Source organism: Aegilops tauschii, chromosome 7 (assembly GCF_002575655.3).
Source record: "Aegilops tauschii subsp. strangulata cultivar AL8/78 chromosome 7, Aet v6.0, whole genome shotgun sequence".
NCBI classification, from domain to species: Eukaryota; Viridiplantae; Streptophyta; class Magnoliopsida; order Poales; family Poaceae; genus Aegilops; species Aegilops tauschii.
This window is the reverse complement of record NC_053041.3, coordinates 174517539-174536466: the sequence shown is the minus strand read 5'-3', so window position 1 is coordinate 174536466 and position 18928 is coordinate 174517539. Positions and strand designations below refer to the sequence as shown.

The 18928-nt window shown below is 42.2% G+C and overlaps 1 pseudogene; it reads left to right on the top strand.

The window, feature by feature from the left end:
* The window catches only part of LOC109767525 (3-ketoacyl-CoA synthase 5-like), a 55803-nt pseudogene extending 41052 nt beyond the window's left edge, over positions 1-14751 (top strand).
* The last annotated feature ends 4177 nt before the right edge of the window (positions 14752-18928 follow it).

Genomic DNA, 18928 nt, shown 5'->3' with positions numbered 1-18928 from the left:
ATATATCATTTGTGTGTGAAAGAAAACGAGGTTAAACGAGACTCGGATAAAGAGAGCGAGATTGAGCGAGTGTGGCCCGCCGTGCGGAAGAAAGAGTGAGACAGTCTCGAGGGAGTGACCTAGATACACAACGTGCGTGTGTGCGCATGAGAGGTTGGGGGGCTAGATAGGCAATGCATGTATTTAGCGCGAGAGGGTGAGAGGTAGAGGGGGGAGAGAGAGAGCTCGGCATGGGGTGCAATGGCGGGTGTGTGAGGTAAATACATTTGGTAACAGAGTGGAAAAAGGGGTTGTGTAGTTGAGAGACTTAAAGATCGAAACATGGAGAGAAAGAATGAACGTGTGTTGGAAACCGATAGCTTCCTAAGGTGGTTAGGAGAGGAAGATTGACCGATACAGGAAGTATGTAGCGTTTGTGCGGGGGGGGGGGGGGGGCTAAAAACAACATTTGAATGTACATAGTACGAGACTTAATATCGATGTTTCAATTCAATGTACATTGTAAGATTTGAACCGAGGACCAGGCATACGGGTAATTATTTCGAATTCGTGCCATACTAAGTTTCGAAAAGTTGACATTGACTCAGTTTGTTGTGCTATTTTGTAGGTCATATGTTTGAATCCATCCAAAAGTTTTCTCACTACCATGGTGTTCATCATATACATATGAATTTGTATTAAAAAAGTAGCGTGGATACAGTGAAATGCGAAATCCACGTTAGAATTGGAGATCGCTACGTGACACACACTCTAATTCAAATAACTAACTACGTGACACACACTCTAATTCAAATAACTAATTATGTGACACACACTCTAATCCACGTTAGCGTGGGTACCGTTTCAATTTTTCTCAAATAACTCCTCATTAATTAATTTATAGTACTCCCTCTGTTCACTTTTATAAGACCTTGAAGACATTTCAGACAATGTGCAAAACAGTTCATTTTAAGTTGTCTGAAACGACTTACAAATATGAACGGATGGAGTATCTCATTTCGAATGACTAATTATTGCAAGGAAAACACGGGCATGGTAATACATACAGATTCGTTTGCAAATGAAAGAAGATTCGTTTGCATTCTCAAATGTAGGCGCACCTGGCAGACCAGGGTCGTGTCGGGGTGGACGCTGCTTCAGTGCCTTAAAGGCAACTGCCTTTGGGTCACTGACATGTGGGCCAGCCACCTGTTGGGCCCACATGTCATGGACACAAAGGCAGGTGCCTTAAGGCACCGAAGCATAGTCCTGTCGGGGTGGTCGCGTGTGTCGGACAGACGCGTAGCACCCAGCCACCCAGCCACCCACCCCCTCCCCCCCCCAAAAAAAGGACGACGACAATATAAGTTCGCGCTTCCACGTTTCGGATTGAAATATCTGGCGGCCCCAATTCCAGCCCTGCAAAATCTCTCTTCTCCACCATCCCCTTCCGCGCCTAGATTGCTCAAATCCCTAATTCGCCGCCATCCCTCGAATCGCCCCTCATCTCGTCTCTTTCCCCACTGTTCCCCACCTCTGTGCCGGACGACGACGACAAAGACGACGGTCGCGCTTCACCACCGCACCGGAGCTACCTCATCAACACCCTCGTCCACCGCACCGGGTGGTCCACCGATAACGTCGGCCGCCGCAACCGACGTGCCTCACAGACCCCGAGATCCACCGCATCAGGTGCGCTTCACCGACGCCGTCTCCCAGCTCACCGGGGCTACTTCACCGAGCACATCGTCGCACCTCCGCCCCCCGAGGCCGTTCGGGCTTCACCAACGGTCTCATCCACCGCATCGTAGCGCTTCGCTGCCACTCAAGATCTGCATCCGTGCGCGGCCAGCCAATGCCAGCGCGTCACCCTCAACGGCTCTGAAGTGACCCGCACTCTAGCTAGGCGAGCATGCCCAAACGCCGGCCCGAACTAGGTATCCACACATCACTCCCTTGTGCACTGTTCCGACGATGTTTGGATATCCTTTCACTACTCTCTTAGCTTACACGCCTATGCAACTCTGACTTTAACTCTTATTTCTTCTGGAGATATCATCTGAAACAAGCAAATCCATTTTTTAGCGAAGCATGACGGCGCTACGGGATCTGGTACACATCATGCAGACCTGTATAACCTTGTAAGTATCTGTCCTCCGGTACAACATCAAGGTCGATTCCTCTTATTTGATCAACCATTCGCCGTGTCAAAAATGCAGAGGGGGATGCAAGGAGCACAAGGCCTGCACATCCAAGCAAGTGGTAACATGGACTTGTACATGGAACATCCCAAGCGCAAGCAGAGCTGCAGTGAGCCTGTACAACGAGCTAGCGTAAGTCCCTGCATTTCATTTAATTCGTACTGGCATTCGTGTATGATTTGTGTGCAGTGGATGATCCATGAATTCAAGTTACTAGGGGCGAACATTTAACTTAAAAAATACGAAGGCACTTGCACTCCGGAAATCAACATAACTTGAGAAATGTGAAGCTACATGCACTTTGAAAACCAGCTAATGATCCAAAGTAGTTTAGATTATAAACACTAAATGATGCAAGCACCAAAAAACACAAAATGCAACATGGTGTACAAGGACTACAAACATGGTCTGTACCTGCTTGAATTATTCGTTCTCTGGCTGAAAATATCGGAGTGTAATTGCACGTATAACCAGTGCGCAAACTGCATATCAATATATCTATCCTGCACAAGTATGGCAATAGTTTCAAGCAACAGATTAGAAAAGTATTTATGCTATGTTGTCATGATACGGGGACTTTCTGGTAGATGGCCTCGACATTTCCTCAAGCTATGAAAATGCACTATAATTTTCTTGTCATCAATGCCTGCAAATCTCTGTCTCTCTCAACATAGTAGATCATCATTAGACACTAAATCCTTCAATGAGCTTGCAAAATGCTTGCATTAGATCCCTCATTAGACACTATATGTTCATCACCAGGAGCATGTAAAATGTTTGCATCAAATCCTTCATTAGCAGTCTGTTCATTAGACACTTCAGGCTCAAGAACAACATGAGCTTGTATGTTTGCACCAGAAACTTGATTAGATACATCAGATTCAGTCAGTTCAGTATTGATTGGGGGAGTTATAAAATAAGTAGAAATTGGTTTCATTTTCTCATAGATTCCCTACATACAAGCAGTTTTACAACACCGTCAGGTTTAACTATTGGCCAGAAATTGAAGAGTTGAATTAGATATAATCAGGGATGTGATGTACCTGCTCGTTGCGCATGCTACTCTTGCAAGCTGCGACTGTCCATTTGCGCAAGCTCGATGCCATGCCCGTGCTGCCGCCGCTGCCTCCCACGCAGGCTCCACCCAGGGTTGGATCTTCATCTTCTTGTCCTTCTGTTCGCTTGAAGCCCGGCGACCGCCCTCCAACGAGGGCGCGAGGAAGTGCTGTGTCGGTCTGTCCAGCGGCGGCTAGGTTAGGAGCGAACCAGACTGGAGGCTGGAGCGAATGAATTGGGATTTTTCCTACTGTCGATCGATATGGGAGGCGCTCGTTTGGGCCGCGAGCTTGCTATAGGGCCTGCCTTGCACTTATGTTATTGGCCCATCCAAATTGAAACATTTTTCTTCATTTTTTACATTGCCTGCTCGTGCGTTGGGACGAACAAAACTAGCGTGGCCCAACCTGGACGACTCAAACTAGGTGCACACTTTCCAGCCAACTGAGGCGGCCGCCCATACCAGCCCCTATGGTGGCGTCGCCCCTTTTTGCGTGTATGATTGGATAGTGAAAAATATTCCAGTGGCGCTTTTGATTTACCCACAGAATGGTTGAATTGCTTGTTTCTATGAACTGAGTTCGCCAATAATGTGAAGGATGCCAGTCTTTTCATCCTATTGTAGATTGCTTAGATCTCGATATGCCAAAAGTAATCACATGAAATATACAGTAAAAGCCAGTGTGATGTGTTTGGCTACAACTAGTCTGACTACACGTCCTCATATAACATATCAAGGACGCACCATCTTACCAGATTAACCATTCGACTTACCCATGCAGTGTGGGAAGAAAGAAGTATTGGGACTGCGTATCCAAGCAATTGATGCCATGGACTCCTTCGTACAACCTTGTAAGTGAAAAAGAAGTTGCAGTGTGCCTGTACAAAGAACTAGCGTAAGTTCAGTTACCTGCTTCTCGGAATTTTAGTTAGCCACTTATTGCAAAATTGTTCAATTACGTTGCTTGGCTTAATTTAGTTTGCTACTGATTACATCATGGCACAGCCTGTTAATCATATTGTAGACTGCGCCTATCTATGTGTTTGATACTTACTGTTAAGAATTACCTGTTTGCCTTAACTTAAATATCTACTTGTTTGTTTAACTGCTTTGCTGCTGCAACAGCAGGTTACAATGATGTTAATAACTACTTTTCAGCATCCAATTGAAACTCTTTAACTCCTTGTTTGTTTAACTGGTTTGCTGTTATAACTCCCAGTTGAGATGTTTTGCTAACTTCAACTTTTCTGAATCCAATCGGAACTTTAATGGCAAAACAGGTTAGCCCAAGATCAAAGAGCGAGGTCCCCATGGACGTTGCATCATCCCACAGCAGTGGCACTGGCCCAATCGTGCATTATGAATTGCCAACTGTTGATGCTCTAGAGGCTAAACTAGTGGTAGAAAGAGATTCTGCTTCTGCACTTAGAGATGAAGTTGACATGTTGAGGAAGCAAACAGCACAATCACAAGCAGTACTCAAGACAACCATTAAATATTTGGTGGATTTCAAAACGAAGCAAGCTGAGACTGGCCATATTGTTAAGGTCCTGAAGGAAAAAAGGAAATTAAATTCCTACTTGGTAAATCATTGGTGAAATGTTCTTTCCATAGTTGAATAACCTTTGTGTTGTCTGTTCATGTAATCAATCAAACCATTTGTTTTAGAGATCATGTAATAATTGTTTTTTTTTTGTTTTTTGGTTTGTAATTTTATTTGAGCACAAATCTGTATCAATTGATAAGACTCGGAGACATTTCATTTGGATTGTTGTGCCAGACCTACAAATATGCCAATCGGGCTGAATGTGCATTCAGCAATAGTAGTAGTATAGATGGACCATAAGTGGCACGCATTGGAAAGGGCCAAGATGCTGGCTAAAAAAGGATGCTATTGTAGCCAAAAAAAGTACAGCGGCCTGGCTTATGTATGTTAGTTGATATTATTGATCCATATACTCTATAAGTGTTTATATGTCTGTTAGTTCTGTACATTCTTGGTTGATTGACTCGGTATTTGAATCTTGATACATCGCTTGTGTACATATCTAAATGGGAGTACACATTATGCTGCGTGTGACATTTGAGTTGGACATGAAGTGTTCCAAATATTCGAATTCACCTTAAACTGGATTCTTGTTTCTGAATTTGAGTATCGGCATTTGTAAACCATATTCATATATGACAATGGAATACATCTTTGTCGTCCTTTTGAAGATATATAAAAACACATAGAATGATTTATAAAGATTCATATAGGAATACAAAATGGATTCGAATTTAGTTGCCAGGGTAAACGTGGATGCTTATTGTCCCAAAATTCGAAAGAAGCAGCAAAATGTCCACTCCCACGTCGGCTGCCCGAAGCCAAGTGTTTGGGAGATGGAAATTACTGTCTACCCATTACACGGACAATCCATCGGCCCGATTTCAACTGCTCTAAATAGGGGTACCTTAGTAACTTCAATTAGATGTGACACGACCGCCTCTGAGTCCATTCCGACACGGTGGGCGTCAAACATGGGCGGCAAAACTCATTTGATTCAAGCTTGTCCGAAAGACCTCTGTTTCTCCCTCCATTCCCCATTCATACACGATGGGCGGCAAAACAAACTCGACTCGGCCGAAATCGATGTAGGCAAATATTTTTAATAGGGGCAGGTTTGTAACTTCACTCAGACGTGGCACAACCGCCCTACCTGTCAGCCCCGTTCATACACCGTGGGCGCCAACCATGGGCGCCAACCACCCTCTCCTCGCCCGAAATCGCTCTGGGCAAATATTGGCGAGATGCGAGATTACCGTCCTATCCCCAACCGACGAGACGTCCAAATTTTAAACGGGGGCTAAGTTCGTAACTTTCCCATATTTCAGACAGGCGCGTCCCAAAAACATGGTTCCCCATACCTCTCCCTCCATTTTCCCATTCATACACCGTCCGCGCTAGCACACCCCATCCCCACACCAGCCTCCGTCCGCCACCCCATCCATCGCCGCCGACCTCCACCACATCCATCGCCACCGTCCTCCACCATGCCGGAGCGCCTACCATGACCGCGTGGTCCACTGCTAGAGATGGACGTTTCTCATCCACCGCGACGGACCAATAGCCTTGCATTGCGTCCTCTCGCTTCATCGGCGCCGTCGTCCTCTTTGCCGGGGCTGCTCACATGACCTTCTCTTCCACCGCAACGGGACTTATCGCCCGATGCACCCGTCTACCGTCGCAGATCTGCTTCAACGCCACCGACAGCCATCGCACCCCCGATGCCTACACGGTGCCGCAAGAGAGGTGGTACTTCATATCTCCTCAACTTTTTGATCTCAACCAGAAAATAGATCTTAACTTGGTTACTCTACTTTCTTTTCAGCTCTTAGAATTTAGTTCTTAGTTCGAAGCAAACAATGGATGCTAAATATCATTTCTCTGGTTTGCAGCTTCAAACCTGCCATGGCACAGCCATAATACGGTTTAATTGATCATGCTTAGGGTTTAATTGATCATGTTGGTTCCGTGGTGGTTTCTTTAATAGAAATCAGATGGGAAACCCTCTTTTGCTAAAAAAATGCTTAGAGTTTCCCCCTTTTATGATCACTATACGATCAGAATACATGCTTCGTGTCATAATAACACTGCTCCACCCATCAAGCTAAACAAGCTTAGTTGTTCAAATACGAATATGATATTATTAAAACAGAGTTGTTTAATTGGTCAGCTAAATGTTCCGAAATTAGTTTCGAAAATGCATGTTCACCGCTCGGGTGTGTATCTCTATAGGGTGCCCACGGTGGGCCGGCCCACCCTGGGATTTTGGGTCATCCCAGGCCCCGATTCCCCTCTGTTCTGCTGCGCGTTTCCGATCTCTACTCGCCCCCAGCCGCCTGCCTCTCCAGCGACTTGCCGTCCCCGGACGTCATGACTCTAGGAGGAGACGCCGGACTAACAGGAGGCCAGGAGCCGCTCGCCCAACAGCGTCACCGCTGCCCGGGCGCGCCGCCGTGCCTACCTTCCCAGTCCGTTTAGGGCTCAGGCATGCAGCACCCACCAAGCCAACCCGATTTATCCTGAGATACGTCCTCAACACTCAGCAGCCACTCCTCATCACCCATTTCTAATTGATTCATTACTCATTAGGCAGGACTGTCATTAGGGTTTGTTGTGTGCTCAGTGCTACCTACACTTAATGGTTCAGATGTATTTCGGTAATCTTTAGTACCTCTAAAGTTCACAGGGTTTTCAAAATTCCGGCCCTTGGAACAGAAACTAGTCATTTTGGATTGTTGGTCGTAGTGACATTGACCCAGATTACTACTGCAAGCCAGGTTTGTTGACAATTTTACTTGTCTTTCTTACTCATTCGTTTAATATCCAATTATTCACGTCAATTAGTTGCAAACAATAAGTGCTAGACAAACTTCTTCATTCAGATTTTTGACGGTCTCTTACTGCAGTTACAGTTCTGCATACTTGTCCTAGTAAGCTCACAAGTAAATGATTAATTCACTACATCTATGCTTGCCTTGTCATATTTGTTGTCAATATTCTTTTAGGGTGGACCACCCTGTTTCTAAATACTGGAACCGTAGACATGAGTGAATAGTATTTCTCTATGTGATCTCTTCCATCATGTGTGGGTAACGAACACTTCATTGTATAGAAAGAAAGTGTCATTTCTAGCTTTTACATAGGTTTCGATCTTTTACATGGAATACAATCTGCCTACTTGCTTTGTGTCGCACTACCAACACTCCACCCTTGAAGCTAAACATTACGCCACTCATAATTGCTTAGTTTATTTGTTCAAATACGAATTTCATATGATTCTAATGTTCCTACTTCAGTTTTGAAATGTGTGCCTGCCTGTTATAGAGACATAAGGGGTTTGTATTTCTGTGTGTGGTCTGGTCAGCACGGTTGGGGAGGTGAACTTTGCATATGCAGGGGTTTATAGGGAGACACTCTCCGAGTTGAATCCGCAATGCATTCCATAGATAATCTGACTACTTTTTATGTTTTCATGAATCTCAGATTCTGAACAGCATCATAATGATTATGAGCTTGCGCGCATGAAAAGAATAAAGCAGAACAATGCCATGGCCGTCAAACTTGGCATTAAGGGACTGAAATCAAGTCTGGATGCAATGCAATGCAAACTCTCTCCACCTACAGATTCATGCTCAGAATATGATCCTAACAGTGATTCTGAGCTAGAGGGAGACCTAAGTCAATGTAGCTCCCTAGTGGAGGAGTCAGAGGAAGATGCCCTATCTTATTCACCCATCAAGGTACTTGCTCTAACTTTCCAAGGTTACATTGCTCGCACATATCTTGCAACTAATGCTTTGCATTGCTTCTACTTCGTTGAACTGCCATTAGCTTAGTTTACACATCGTGTATGTGAATACGCCCTGCCTATCCATTTTCAGTACATATTCCATCTGTCATCATACCATATTTATCCATTCAAATGTTGTTCTTGTGTATCAGACGTTCAAAAGGAAGAGGGCGATTGCTGATCGTGGAGGAGCACAAGCAAAGTATTTGGAAAAGGTAGTGGCACCTGATAAATCAAATAGCCCATTAGGTGTAGTTGCAATATCACCTGACCCACAAAATACCCCAACTCTAGCAGACTCTAGCCCTACAACACTGGTCATTTCTGATGCCCCAACTCAGCAGACCTCAACTGCAGCAAACAGTATGATTATGCCAGTTGACATAGCACCAGCTGTACGACGCAAAACCCCCATTCCAGCAAAGAGTACACCAAATCCAGTTGCCAAATCCCTTTTCGAACCAGAGAGAGCCCCAATTGCAGCAAATAGGACCCCTGTTCCATTTCTTCCCAGTTTAGAAGACGAAGCTTATGTTGTTGTCAGGAACTTTGTGCACATCTTACTTCATCGAAAGATTATACCGCAGACACAGAACAATTTCCAGTCTTCCTCCGCAACTTACGCGTAAGTAATGTACTAATGTTATTCATGGTCATTACTGCATATGTTTCTGCTGACAGAAGACACAAGATTTCATTCTTTTAAATAGGAAAGGAGCAAACTGGATTGTGATGACGAGCAAGGGTTGGTTGCGCTTTTCAAGCACTCATTGATGAAGTATCGTTCCTACCTGAGGCAAGCGCACTTCGATGGCAAGCCTCTGAACGAAATTTCTGTAAAGTCTCCGGTGCTACATTTATCCGACGGTGACTGGAATAATCTTGTTACACATTGGTCTCGGCTGCAGCGTAAGGTACTGTCTATGATATCACATCACAATTTGAACTACATTTCTGCATTTGCCTTAATGTCTCACTTGTACGAAAACTGTTAGTAGAAGAACATTCGTTCTCAAGGGACCACAGAATCTCGCAACTATACTGCACACTGCATTGCTCTTGTGAGTACCTCTTGCCCTGTATGACCATACTTACTTTCATACCTGTTTGATTATGTAGCATCACTGCACATGTTAGCCTCGTAATCGTCCATTTGGTGGACATTATAAGATCCGTATGGACTCTTACATAAATTTAGAATCAACCCAATGCTTTTGAAGAGGTTTAGCTCTGTAGTCCTCTTGTAAGGACTGAACATGGTCTATCATTGTACTTACATTAACAGCTACTCCCTCCGTCCCATAATATAAGAACGTTTTGTACAGTACACCAGTGTTCAAAACACTCTTGTATTATGGGAAGAGGGATTGGTTCATTTTGTAGCATCTTGCATCTTATCTCCCTCGCCCACCATTTACTAAAAAAGATCAGATCTATATTTAATCTTACCAACAAGTAGAATACACAGACAATGCCAGTGCAGAAGTGTAGCCCATTGCTCTTGTCAGTACATTTTGTCCTGTAACGCTTGTACTTCCAGGGATTGGTAGTTGATTATGTAGCATCAATCTGCATCTTATCTTCATTATCCTCTATCCCTTCCAATATTATCATATCTATAATTACTCTCTACAAAATGTAGAGTACAGGCAATGGTTATGAAGAAGATTCTGTGCTGAAATTCTTGAGTTATCCTTCCCTTAACATGGAGAAGGGCATTATAAAGCCGGTGTTAACTGTTAATGTAAGTCAGTCCTTCTAAAGCCTTTATCCTCAACTGCTGTTTAATTTGCTCATACTCCCTATCGTTTACTGCTGTTTAGTTTGCTGTTTCTACCAAAATGCATGTTCGTAAGAACCATAAGTTCTAAGTTTTACTTGTAAAACCAAATTCCTTATTCATACCATGCACATTACTTAATACTCCCTATATGTATGCTTGTTTTTGTGGATCTATAATCCAGTGTGTGGTGAAGCAGCCCACGTTTGCACCTTGTCATCTCCTGTTTTATCTTACTGATGTGGCTGATGATATGAACAACATGCCATGCACATTATCCAAAATAGATACAATGATTTTCTTTGCCCTTCATCTATGCTTGTTATGTTGACATGGTAATCCAGTAGTGTGGTGAAGCTCCCCGTATTATGAACAATGCCAAATTATGCTATTGATATTTTGAACTTACTCTTTATTTTCTAATTTGAAATTGGATAGAATTGACAGAACAGTTATCATCTTTGTTTATACATGTGCAAAACCTGTCATCTCTCTGCTTTGTTTCAGGGTGATATACCTGATGGCATGCACAAGTCTGCTGAAGGCTGTGAGACAAACCCAACATATATTGCAGCAAAGAAGGCAAAACATCTTGAAGATAGCGAGACAACCCCAAAGTCTTGTCTTGATGCAGTGTTCAAGTTACTTGAGACTAACAGTCAGACAAGCTCACAGAATTTGTTGTCTGAATCAGTTCGACTTCTTCAGTCCCAAGTTCTAGCAGAAAGGCATTCTGCAACTCAACTTCGACTTGAAGTCCTATCTCTAAGAAAGATTGCGGAGAACACCAATGAGAACCTCATCGCTAAACAGCTACACCTGGAAGCTATGACCGACATACTAGGCCGGTCTCACAGCCTTGCTCAGCAGCTTGCGCAGCAGTTCCCCCACAAGGCTAACCTTTCTTGAACTGTCTTGGAAGTGGTCTCGGTTCAGTATTATTTTGTTACGCTGCAATGGTGCCCAGTTTTTGTAATCTGCTTCTTCGTTGCGCTTTATGATCACCGGTGGCGAACTTTGATGCCCAGTGGATGTAATATGTGTAATAGCCGTGATAGCCTAGCATAAGTTGCTTGCTTATTTATTTCCTTGTTGTCTTGTTTATTTGTTTGCTTGTAGTCAGTGCAGTTCTTTTTCCGCGGTTTGCTAGTGGCTGCAATAACCTATTTTTTTAAACTAGGCCACAATAACCATGGGCTAATATTTACTGTAGTGACACTGGTCCTCCTACGGGCCGTAGAAACAGTGGGCCTTCTACGAGCCATAGAAACAGTAGGCCTTCTACGGGCCGTAGAAATAATGGGCCTTCTACGGGCCATAGAAACAATGGGCCTTCTACGAGCCGTATCATCAATGGGCCTTATACGGGCCGTATGATCGATTGGCCAAACATGGGCCAATAACAGGCCGCATTATGGCCGTAAACGGGCTAGAGTTGGAATCGTCCGTTCATGGGCCGACCATAACGGGCCATCGTTAATAGGCCATATTTGATGACGCTATGAAAACGGCCCAACGTATTAACGGACCACAAACGGGCCGACTGTAACCACGGGCTGAATTTGGCCCACAAGCAGAAAATGACAGTAACGGGCCGTAAGTAAACGAATGCTGGAAATGAGCCCAAGAATAAATGGGCTCTGAGAAGGCCGAAAGATAACATGGGCAGGAAACGGCCCAACGGAATAACGGGCCGTTAATGGGTATAAAGTGATGCACTGTTCATTACGGGCCGGTTTCAACACGGGCCGTTAATAGGTGTAAAGTGATACACTGTTCATTACGGGCCAGTTTCACCACGGGCCGTTAATAGGCCAAGAGTTACATAGGGCCTCATATGGGCCGAAAGACGTCATGGGCCATACATGGGCCAAAAGTGAAAACGGGCTGGAATCATATTGGATGGCCCAGATGACGCTACTGGGCCTAATTCGGATAGGGCGTAACGGGCCTTGGGTTAGCGGGCTGTAAATGGGCTATATGCGAACAGGCCGTTAACAGGCTTTCCATGGGCCGGCCCGCCACCTTTTGACCAAGTCAAACGGGCCGGCCTTTTCACATGAATGGGCCTCTGTTGGGCCGTGCCACGTGTCGACGTATCATAGCCGCCTTCTGTCCAATGAGTGGATGACATCTGTCCCAACGATGAGCCGACACGTGTTTCCTCCAGCCAATGATGATTTTACACGTGGAAAATCCCCATTGGTCGGGGCTGTTAACGGGTTATCCGATCCAAAACCCGACCCGATAGCTTAACGGCGTTCCGTTACGGTGGATGCCACGTGTCGGTCACCCTTGACGAAAGCACTTCTGTGACGCGCGATTTATCGTCATGGAAGTGGACACTTCCGTGATGATAATTTTGGTAATGTCATGGAACACTTCTACGACAGCACAGGTATGACTATCTTGATTCTATCATAAATTTGTCATGGATGTACATGCATGACAAAAAACGCGACCTACTGTGACAAACACGTATCATCACGGAAGTGTTTTTTTTTGTAGTGATGTTACTTGCCCGAGATTCGATCGTCGGTATCTCAATACCTAGTTCAATCTCGTTACCAGCAAGTCTCTTTACTCATTCTATAATGCATCATCCCGCAACTAACTCATTAGTTACATTGCTTGCAAGGCTTATAGTGATGTGCATTACCGAGAGGGCCCAGAGATACCTCTCCGACAATCAGAGTGACAAATCCTAATCTTGATCTATGCCAACTCAACAAGTACCATTGGAGACACCTGTAGAGCACCTTTATAATCACCCAGTTACGTTGTGATGTTTGGTAGCACACAAAGTGTTCCTCCGGTATTCGGGAGTTACATAATCTCATAGTCATAGGAACATGTATAAGTCATGAAGAAAGCAATAGCAATATACTAAACGATCAAGTGTTAAGCTAACGGAATGGGTCAAGTCAATCACATCATTCTCTAATGATGTGATCCCGTTAATCAAATGACAACTCATGTCTATGGCTAGGAAACATAACCATCTTTGATTCAACGAGCTAGTCAAGTAGAGGCAAACTAGTGACACTCTGTTTGTCTATGTATTCACACATGTACTACGTTTCCGGTTAATACAATTCTAGCATGAATAATAAACATTTATCATGATATAAGGAAATATAAATAACAACTTTTTTATTGCCTCTAGGGCATATTTCCTTCAGAATTGTCCATCTTCACGACCATAGACGACCTTCTCGTGAAGACATCTATCAATCTTGATGCAATCTCCATACTCGGCGTGAACTGCAGCATCTTCAACCCAACCCCGTCGCTCGCTGACATGATCATGAGAAGATACAAGCTTCGAGATGATATCTGCAACGTGCAACTCTCTGGGATGAGCTGCAGCGTAGGGCTAATCACGGTGGGTCTTTCGAAGGACCTCCTGCGGACTGCTCCCTCCGACGCGCATGCCTTGGTTGTGTCCATGGAGATCATGAATAGGACCTACTACACTGGGAGGAAGCGTGGAATGCAGGTGTTCAACATGTTGTTCCGCATGGGTGGCTCCGCGGTGCTCCTCTCAACCTCAGGTACCAAAGCTCGTTTTCAGCTAGCGCACGTGATTCGGACATGCACCGGGTACCAAGACAATGCATACCAATGTGTGTTCCATGAGGAAGATGATAAGGGGAATCTTGGTCTCAATTTATCCAAGAACCTTGTGGACGCCACTGACAAGGCTCTTAGGGCTAGCATCATCACGGTTGGACCTCTTATTCTTCCTTTGTCAGTCAAGATTGCAATTTTTCTCTCATCCATCTCAGAGAAGGGGCTAAATGGAACCGCCAAGCCATATGTGCCCGATTTCCGCACAGCTTTCGACCATTTGTGCGTCCATGCGGGTGGACGAGCGGTGATTGACGTGGTGCAGCGTAGCCTCGGTCTGCTAGATAAGCATGTTGAGCCATCAAGGATGACACTTCACAGGTTTGGGAACACATCGAGTAGCTCGGTATGGTATGAGCTGGCCTACAGTGAGGCCAAGAATTGAATAACGAAGGGGGACCGAGTTTGGATGATTGGGTTTGGCTCAGGATACAAGTGTAACATTGCAGTGTTGAAGTGCATCGAGCCAGCAAACAATGCTGATAAGGCATGGCAAGATTGCATCTATCGCTACCCAATAGATGTTCCTAAGGAGGTGTAGAGTATGGCCTCGGTTAAATGGCAGGCGGACAAGAAACATACTCCAATATTGTTCATGTTTTTTCCTAAATAGAGGCTTTAATTGTCACCCTTCGAATTATGTATCGTGGATACTGCATACAACCAGTGTCATAAGTTGACTATGTACCCATGCCATGGACAGTTGGTCGTGATAACAAGGCTGGTTATAACAATTACTACCACTTCCCCAAGGTATCAATGCTCTAAGCTCAATCCATGCAATAATATCATTGTTAAATAGATTTGTTCAAAAATACTTTCATCGCTCTACTTTCATAATGTAATTTTGCAGTACGAGTGTTGAGTTTTAACTTTCAACTACAGAGGATTGCGATTATCTTTTCCGCGTTGAGTGGATTAGATGTGCAAAACGAATATTTGTTCGCTAACAGCCTAGGAATTTGCAAGTTGGATTTTCTTTTCGATTAGGAATCAGTCATCCTTACTTTCATTTCCATAAAACTGGTAAAACAACATCTAGTCCAACAGACCATGGCTTTCAGCCAAGACAACAATTTTGGACTCATCTCCCAAACTCCACATGACAGTATTACATCTAAAAACCAAGCGTTAAAAGTTTAAAGCGAAACAGTCATTCTACAAGGCCAAATGTCTTCAACAAAGTTCCAGACTGTAACAGATATGTTTTGATGCGTATAATTTCAAGCGCGTCATTGCATGTCCACACCCTTCCCAATGGCGGAGGCAGGATTCATTAATTACTGATGTTCAGGGGAGGAGACAATATAGAAATATAGAAAATATAAGGGAATCGGTATTGTTCGTATTAAAAATACAAGGGGTAGCTGATCTTGGGGAGGACTGGGCCCCTGGCTGGTCCCCTGATCTCTCCTCAGGATAAGCACTTTGCTTTGTATGCACCGTTGACATCCTTGTAGGTTCGACTTTCGAATTCCCAAACAAAAGAAAAAATAACAATCAAATTGAATGATTATGCTACTAGAACCTTTAGAAATCATACCATTGAAGTAAACATCATTTATGTATTTCTAGATAAACCAAATCTAGACATAGTAATACTACTGCTAATACTAGTACTAAACAGATAATTGATGACGTGTCCCTAAACCTCTATAATATCAGGCCGACGACCCATTGGAAGTTTCCATTAGTAGTAGTGATAACGTCCATACCCTTGACAGGGCCAACCTGTCTTCGGCGATGGCTCGGAAGCCTACTCTTCTCTATCGCTCTCAGTGTGGTTTGTTGTTGGCCCAAGGTCTCCTTCTCCATCATCTTCAAATATACCGCACAATGTACATAATGGCTGATCGCCCACCCAAGCACTAGATGGGCTCAAGCCCAATAGCGGGAATGGCTATTGCACCTTTTCGTTCCCTTTTTTAATTTCTTGGTTTCTTTTACTTTTATGTTCCTTTATTTTCTGGTTTTCTTTTTGGGGAACACTTTAATTTCTTAAGAGCATGCAAACCTTGTAAATAACTTGAACATTTTTTTAATTCAAGAACACTTTTAACATTTATGTGAACATTTAAAAAATTGGACACTTTTTAAAAATCCACAAACACTTCTTTAAAAAAGAATGAAAACATAATATGCGACTCTTGTTGGAAAAGCATGAACAATTTCTCAAAAAACACATGAACATTTTCCTAATTATATGATGATGATGATAATAATAATAATAATAATAATAATAATAATAATAATAATAATAATGATGATGATGATGATGATGATGATGATGATGATGATGATGATGATGATTATTATGATGATGATGATGACAAATGTTTGCTACCACTAGTGGTAGTTTCCCTCGCCTGAGTTTTGTATGTTATATGTAGTATTTGTCAAAATCGATATTATGTACATGTAGTATCTAGTGTATAAGAATATTTGGGTAGACAATATTTTTAGTATATTGTTTTATACATAAAAATATAAAGGTATTTAAAAATATATCAAAAACTATGAACTAACATGCATTTTTTCGTATATATTGCTTTGAAATGTCTTAAATATAATATATGAAGATATTTGGAGTGATAATGTAGTATATATACTACCATGTGATAGTATATGTGACATGTGCGGTAACTACACCTGGGTGGTAGGACGTATTTCTCATAATAATAATAATAATAATAATAATAATAATAATAATAATAATAATAATAATAATAATAATACATAATACATAAAAAATTAAATTACATGATTTTTAAAATTATAGAACATCTTAGAAAAACATAGAACAGTTTTTATACATATAAATCTACTCCCTCCGTATCAAATTATTTTAGCCTACAAAGTCTTGTATTTTGATACGGAGGTAGTATTTAAAAAAGAGTACATGAACATTCTATATCGAGGAAATTCTATAATACCCCAATATTTTACTTTTAAATTTTGTAAGCATATTATAACTTAGTTATTCCGGAATAGAATAATGTACTTTTCCAATGGATCATACTATTGCAGCTCATCAAGGTGTGTTGGGGTTTACCAGCCAGTATCGACGGCTGCGGGCGGCACATAGCAGTGCCTCCAGGCCCAAGTCAAGAGCGGGTGCTGCTATGCAAACTCTTACCGCCCGCAAAACTGTAGTATTCGTTCACACAATCACATACGCTCCCGAATTGGCCGAAATTGGTGCGCCCATCAATAATAGGTAGTACAATTTTTTCCCTTTTTTGAAATTTCACAAATACTAGCACATATAGAAATAATAAATTTATGTTTACCAATAATGGTATTATATGGTGAAGTAACTTGTGGTTGGACAGTTAGGAGGACAATGGTATCGCCAGCCTCGTTTCAAACAAAAAAAACAATGGTATCCCAAGCCCATCAGGGTTGAAGTCTTGGTGCTCGCATTTTTCTGAATTTATTTCAGGATTTGTAACGATGAGCGTTCAGTAGGAGGAGACGTTCCCGTTGACAACAGGCACCTATGGTGATTTCGTAAATCTTAAGATGATATGCCCGCTTAGTCTCTTGAAGGTGCTCATAGGGGTAGGGTATGCATATGCGCGTTCATATGGGTGAGTGTTTGCGTGTATATATGAGCATTTGCGTCTGTACTGTGTTAAAAATGGTATTATATATTCTAAAAGAAGATATTATATTTATTTGAAACGTTCATATTTTTGAAAATAATAATTTGTAAAGTGTTCATATTATAAACAACATGAATACAAAACATGTTTCACGTACTTCTAAAAAATATTCATGTGATCAAAGAAGGTGTTTTATGTGTTTTAAAAATGTTATTATAATTTAGAAGCTTTCATATGTTTTTAATTTGCTCATGTAATTTTAGATTGAGTCCGTGCATTTTAAAAATTATTCACCAAATTTATAAAAGATTTTTTGGGTAGTTTTAACACGTGTACACATCTTTTTAGAGCACATTCAAGTGCTTTCAGAAAGTGTTCACGTAATTGTCCCAGGATGGTATATTTACTTTAAACATAAGAAATGAAAAGGGAAAATTAAGAAACAGAGAAGACAAATAAATGATAAAAAGAGAAAACAAAGAGAGAGAGAGAGAGAGAGAGAGAGAGAGAGAGAGAGAGAGAGAGAGAGAGAGGGAGAGACAAACTAAGAGGGACAAGGAAAAAAGACAACCAAAGAACATTTAAAATAGAAATAAGGCACAAACCCATAAACAAAAATGAGAGAAAAAACGAGACAAAACCTGCAAAATCCGATCATGCATGTAAATAAATTGGCTGAGCCCGCATGCGGCACCCCGTAGGTGATTTTTTGCTATAAACTAGCAATATATTCGGAAATCCAATTCGACTCTTGGGAGCATATGCTCTGGCCCACCAAAAATGGTTTTTGCAAATATTAAATAAAATTTAGAAAATAGATGTGCTCATTGTCAGACCAAAATGCTACCTGCAATTTTTTAGAAGAAAAGCTGAAGTATTTTGATTCATGCAAAAAAAAAAAAACAAGTTGAACGACATATATTACCTCCAAATGTTATACTTGTTTTTGTTTTTTCACCGACGAAGCACCGTTATCCCATTTCGCAAGAAAATTGTCAAGCACGCTAGTTACTCTAACAAAAACATATGCAAAAGAAATCAGAATTTAAAGTTTTATTTACTACTTATTTTAAATTTACTGTTCATTAGATTGCATATGCACCCTAGAGCCAAAACGGCCCTACCCAATATATTGCATTTTAAGTGAGGACAAACAGAAGTTATGTCTGCAAGATATAGACATCGTTTACTCCTCCCGCTTTCCACACAGGGAGCCGCCATAGGTGGAGCATATTTTTCTGCTTGTTTTAACTTTGTTTTCGTCTCCTTTCGGGTTTAGGTTTTCGATTTTTTTATTTGGTTTATCATTTGTTATCAAGTTTTTCATATAACCTTTTTTT